The sequence below is a fragment of the Phyllostomus hastatus genome, unplaced genomic scaffold, assembly GCF_019186645.2.
Source record: "Phyllostomus hastatus isolate PE091 unplaced genomic scaffold, TTU_PhHast_1.1 phas_scaffold_78, whole genome shotgun sequence".
Taxonomy (NCBI): Eukaryota; Metazoa; Chordata; class Mammalia; order Chiroptera; family Phyllostomidae; genus Phyllostomus; species Phyllostomus hastatus.
This window is the reverse complement of record NW_025334041.1, coordinates 59,105,887-59,112,509: the sequence shown is the minus strand read 5'-3', so window position 1 is coordinate 59,112,509 and position 6,623 is coordinate 59,105,887.

Below are 6,623 nucleotides of genomic sequence, written 5' to 3'. Positions count from 1 at the left end.
TGCTTCTCAGATAAGGTCAAGTTAAAGGAGTTCATCATCTCTAAGCCCTTATTACATGAAATGTTAAAGGGACTTATCTAAGGAAAAAGAAGATAAAAAAATATGTCTAGTAAAAGGACAGCAAACTCACAATGATTAACAGTCACACCTAAAACAAAGACCAAAACCAACTAAGCAAACAAGTAGAGCAGGAACAGAACCACAGAAGTGGAGATCCCATGGAGGGTTAGCAACAGGTGAGTGGGAGGAGGAGAGAGAGGGAAAAGGTACAGAGAATAAGTAGCATAGATAGTAGGTAGAAAATAGACAGGTGGAGGGTAAGAATAGTATGGGAAATGTAGAAGCTAAAGAACTTATGACACATGGACATAAACTAACGGGGGTGAATATGTGTGGGAGAGGGTGTGCAGGGTGGAGGGGAATGAAGGGGGGAAATGGGACAACTGTAATAGCATAATCAATAAAATATATTTTTTAAAAAAGATATTGGCTCTGAGGCTTTGATTTGTACTTCCGTTTGAGCCATTTTTTTTAATTTGGTCGGCCATGTTATATATGAGGGGCAGAGCCTTAGGTGTTCTCCAGGATGGGGCAATCCAGTCGCTGGGTTGTGATGTTCTATGTGGGGGCAGGGTCTGAGAGCAAACAATTGCGCTTCCTTTTCTCTGTGTCAGATTGGAGTCCCTTCTGCTCTGTCCCCCAAGCTAACAGGGCCTTTCTGGTGCTAATTCCCATGTGGGTGGGCTTGTGTACATTCTAGGACCCCGTGGGTCTCTGCAAGGCACTCTCCTGTGAGGCTGGAAGTCTCTCCCTGCACCTCAACTTTCACAGGTGTTTTCAATCAGTGTCCCCAGGTTCTGTTCCTGGAGCTGGGACCCTGGGTTGCTCGGTTTGTCTCACTGTCCAATTTTGCCTGTTTTGTCTGTGTGCAAATGTGGCCCAGACAGCCAGGTGCCTTGCACACAGTGCGTCGCTTCCCTATTGCCACTTCTCTGTGTGTGCCAGCTGCCTGTGCTCTTGCACCCGGGATGCCTTGTGTGCCCAGGATGCCTTACAGGCCTGGGATGCATTATGGGTTCAGTGCCACCACTTTTTGTGCCTCAAGCGCTCTCCTCCCAGCTGCCCAACTCTGCCCCTTCTACTGGTGTGGATGAATGTGTATATTTTAACTCCTTGGTTGTCCTACTTCCATACAGTTCAATTTCTGTCAGATCTGGTTGTTATCTTGTTTCTAAATTGTTCCTGACCTTATTTTGGTTGTGCAAGGAGGCACAGTGTGTCTACCTATGCCTCCATTTTGGCCAGAAGTCTCCAGTTCCCATAACTTGAAGTGAGCTCACATGTGCAGAATTATGTTATGTTATATAATTTTCTGGCATTTTGCCAGCTTTGTTCACTTCTAGTACTTAAGCAAGTAGGGGCTTCTCACACGTGACATGCAGCTTGTAGCATGTGTGGCTTGCACACCTGTGAATTAAGGTATGTCAAGCATCACATGGCTTCGTGCATTTTATTTCATCACCCAGAAGCTAGAGTGGATATGCCTGGCCTTGAATGGCTGCAACATAATGAAGAAATAAGAATTCAAAAAAAATGAGGAGAGGCTCAGGAACCTCTGGGACTACTTTAAACATTCCAACATCCAAATCATAAGGGTGCCAGAAGGAGAAGAGAAAGAGCAAGATATTGAAAACTTATTTGAACAAATAATGAAGGAAAAATCCCCCAATCTCTCAAAGGAAATAGACATGTAAGTCCAGAAATCTCAGAGTATCCTAAAAAAGTTGGGCCCTAGGAGAAACAAACTAAGACATGTCATAATGAAATTATCCAAAATTAAAGATAAGAAGAGAATCTTAAAAGTAGGAAGAGAAAAGGAGTTCTTACAAGACTGTCAGCTTATTTCTCAAAAGACACCTTGCAGGCAAAAGGGGCTGGAAAGAAGTATTTGAAGTCATGGAAGGCAAGGACCTACAACCAAGATTACTCTATCCAGCAAAGCTATCATTTAGAATGGAAGGTCAGATAAACGCTTCCAAGACAAGGTAAATCCAAAGGAGTTCATCATTATCAACCCCTTATAATATGAAGTATTAAAGGGACTTATCTAAGAAAAAGAAAATGATCAAAAGTATGAACAGTAAAATGACAACAAACTCACAACTATCAACAACTGAACCTAAAAACAAAACCAAAAACAAACTAAGCAAATACCTAGAACAGGAACAGAATCATAGAAATGGAGATCACATGGAGGGTTATCAGTGGGGAGGGGGCAGGGAGAGAATGGGGGATACAGTACCAAGAGTAAGAAGCATACTTGGTAAGTACAAAATAGACAGGGGGAGGTTAAGAATATTATATGAAGTGGAGAAGCTAGAGAACTTATATGTATGACCCATGCACATGAACTTAGGTGGGAGGAATGCTAGAAGGGAGGACAGTGCAGGGCAGAGGGAGGTGAACAGTAGAAAAAATGGGACAACTGTACTAACATAATTAATAAAATATACTTAAATAAAATGCCAAAAAGGCTGAGGATGGAGAGAAAATCTTGGAAGCAGCAAGAGAGAAGCAGAGAGTTAAATACAAAGTAGTTGCCACAGAACTGTCGGCAGATTTCTTGAAAGAAGCTTTGCAAGGAAGAAGGAACAGGCAAGAAAGTGTTCAGGGTGATCAGGTGCAAGGATCTACAGCCTAGATTGCTCTGTCCAACAGGGCTTTCATTTGGAATGGAGGGGTAGATTTGGTGCTTCCCTGATAGGGTGGAGCTGAGGGAGTTCATCACCACCAAGCCATGTTACAGGAAAAGTTAAGAGAACTTGTTTAAGAGGAAGAAGAGGATCAAAACTATGAGCAGTAAAAAGGCAACAAATTCACAACTACCAACAAGAATATAAAAACAAAACGCCAAACTGGGCAAATGACCAGAACAGGAACAGAGTCATAGATATGGAGATTATTTAAAGGATTATCAAATGGGAAGGGGATGGGAGAGAATGGGGAAATGGTGCAAGGATTAAGCAAAAAAACTGGTAGGAATAAACTAGACAGGGGAGAGTTAAGAATAACATAGGGCAGGGTAAATGGAGACAGTCTGGCTTCCTCACTTAGGTGTCTGGGCAAGTAAGGGAAGTGGTTTCCCATAACCTTGAGAATGGCCTGATAAGTAGTGTTCTTATAGCCTTGAGACTGGGTCCAATAAACTGTTCCCATAGCCTTGAGTGGGCTTGTGTGTGTGGTATGAAGCTCTGCTGCATACGATCTGTTAGCACCCTGTCAGCTTTGTTTACCTCTAGTATTGAGGGGTAGGGACTCCACACTGGATGCTATGACAGGTGCCATGCTAGGGGACAGGTGACATGCATTGTGGTATGCAGAGACATGCAGGAGGACACCCAGTTTGCAGCCTGCGTGGCTTGCCTGCCCTTGAATAAAGGCATGTCAAGCATCCCCACAGCTCTGTACATTTTCTTCCATTTGCCCGAATCTAGAGTAGACCTGCCAGGCCTTCACAGACTGAAACACACATAGGAAATGGAGATCAAGGAACTTACATACACAATCCATGGACATGAACTAAGGGAAGGGGATTGCTGGAAGGAATGGGGATACTGGATGGACGGGGGCAAGGGGAAAAATTGGGACAACTGTAATAGCACAATCAACAAAATATACTTAAAAATAAAAAAATAAAAAGATCATACCCCATGATCAAGTGGGATTTATTCTGGGAATGAAAGTTTGGTACAATATTCAGAAATCAATAAATATGATATAGCACATAAACAAAATAAAGAATAAAAATCACATGATCATATCAATAGATGCAGATAAAGCCTTCAGTAAAATCCAGCACCTTTTTATGATTAAAAAAATTTCAACAAAGTGGAAATAGAGGGATAATACCCCAACATAATAAAGGCCATATATGACAAACCTATAGCCAACACCATACTCAATGGGGAAAAACTAGAAGCATTTCCTTTATGATCAGGAACAATACAGGGATGTCTACTTTCACCACTCTTGATCAACATAGTACTGGAAGTTCTAGCTGCAGCAATCAGACAAAAAGAAAAAATAAAATGCATCCAATTGGAAAGGAAGAAGTAAAATTGCCAATAGTTTCATATAACATGATATTGAACACAGAAAACCCTAAAGAATTCTCCAAAAAAAAACCCCTACTAGATCTAATAAATAAAAGGAAAGGTAGTAGAATACAAAGTTAATATTCAGAAATCAGAGGCATTTTTATACTATCAGAAAGTACAACTGAACTATCAGAAGAAGCTTAGATAACAACCCCATTTACTATTTAAATTAAAAAAAAAAAGGTGCCCAGGAATAATTTGAACCAAGTAGATGTACTCGAAGCCCAGTACTCAAAATGTATAGGACATTGAAGAACGAAATTGAGGAAGAAAGAAATAAATGTAAGCCATATCATGTTCATGGATTGGGAAAATTAGCATTATTAAAATGTCCATACTAACCAAAGCAATCTATAGATTCAATGCAATTCCTATCAAAATACCAATTGCATATTTCACAACTATTCCAAAAAACATATAGAACCAAAGCAGACCCTGAATAGCTTTAGCAGTCTTGAGAGAAAAGAACAAAGTCAGATGTATTACATAACTGATATCAAACTATACTAAAAAGCTATTTTAATCAAAATAGCCTGGTACTGGCATAAGAACAGGCATATAGATCAATGGAACAGAACAGAGAGCCCAGAAATAAACCCATGCCTTTATGGTCAATTACCATTTGACAGAGGAGGCAAGAGAATACAATGGAGTAAAGACAGTCTCTTCAATAAATGGTATTGGGAAAAATTGGACAGGTATATGCAAAATAATGAAACTAGACCATCAACTTACACCATACACAAGAATAAACTCAAAATGTATAAAAAGCTTAAGTGTAAGCTATGAATCCATAAAAATCCTACAAGAAAATATAGTCACAAAATCTCAGACATTTCATGTAGCCATATTTTTGCTGATATACCTCCTCAGGTAAGGGAATCAAAAGAAAAAGTAAACAAATGGGACTACATCAAACTAAAAAGCTTTGCACAGCAAAAGAAAAGGGAACTTACTGTATGGGAGATCATATTTTCATCCACAAAATGAAAAGGGAACTTACTGTATGGGAGATCATATTTTCATCCAGAAAATGAAAAGGGAACTTACTGTATGAGAGATCATATTTTCTGCTGATACATCTGATAATGAGTTAATTTCCCAAATATATAAAGAACTTATACAACTCAATACCAGGGAGACAAACATTAAAAAATAGGCAAAGGACCTGAATAGACATTTCTCTAAAGAGGACATACAGATGGTCAATGAGCATATTTACAATGAAAAGATGCTCAACATCACTAATCATCAGAGAGATACAAATTAAAACCACAATGAGATGTTACACCTTACACCTGCTAGAATGATTATCATCAATAAATCAACAAACAACAAGCGCTGACGAGGATGTGGACAAAAGGCAACCCTGGTACATTGTTGTTAGGAATTTAGATTGGTGCAGCTCCCATGGAAAACAGTATGGAGTTTCCTCAAAAAATTAAAAATGGAACTGTGTTTTGACCCACCAACCCCACTGCTGGGAAACCCAAAACACCAATTCAAAAGAATACATGTACTGCTGTATTCATTGCCTCCATATTTACAATAGCCAAGATCTGGAAACAGTGCAAGTGCTCATAAGTAGTTGAGTGGATAAAACAACTGTGGTACATTTGCACAATGGAATATGCAGCCATAAAAAGAAAGAAATCTTACCTTTTCTGACAGCATGGATAGATCTGGAGAGTATTATGTTAAATGAAATAAACCAGTCAGAGTCAGCCAAATACAATATGATCTCACTTATATGGAATCTAATTAACAAAATAACTAATGAACAAAGTGGAAACAGAGGCATGGATACAAGGAACAGACTGACAGCTCTCAGCGGAGAGGGAGATTGGAGAACTGGATGAAAGAAGGTGAAGAGTATACCAAAAACATGTATATATAACACAGACACAGAGGACATTGTGGTGATAGCCAGAGGGAACAGTGTATAGGGCGTAGGTGGAGGGGAGCAATGGGTGTGAAAATGTGAACAGAAAGAGACTTTGCTTGCAATGATGGGAGAATGATGTGGTGTACGGATGATGTTTTGTTGAATTATACACTTGAAACTTATGTGATTTTGTTAACCAATGTTACCCCAATAAATTCAATTTAAGAAATAATAAAAATTATTGAAATAAGTAGGAAATAGGGTGTCTATTAATGCCAGCTGCCACACAGGACTCTCCAGTAACTGACAACATATAAAATGTCATTAAGAGGAAAAAAATACAAACAAGAATTAACCGGTGCACCATTCACCAGCAACACCAACATAATGCTATAGTGTACTTTTGCACTATGTGTCTGGAAGTCTGTTCTATGGAAACACAGACACAACCCTGAACCTGAGACTAACCTGCTGACAGTTACTCAGCCAAGGTAATGCTAGATGAAACAATGCCTGAATTAGTGCTGAGAACTGAAGATGAATAATTTATTTTATCATCTACATTGTAAACACTTTAATAT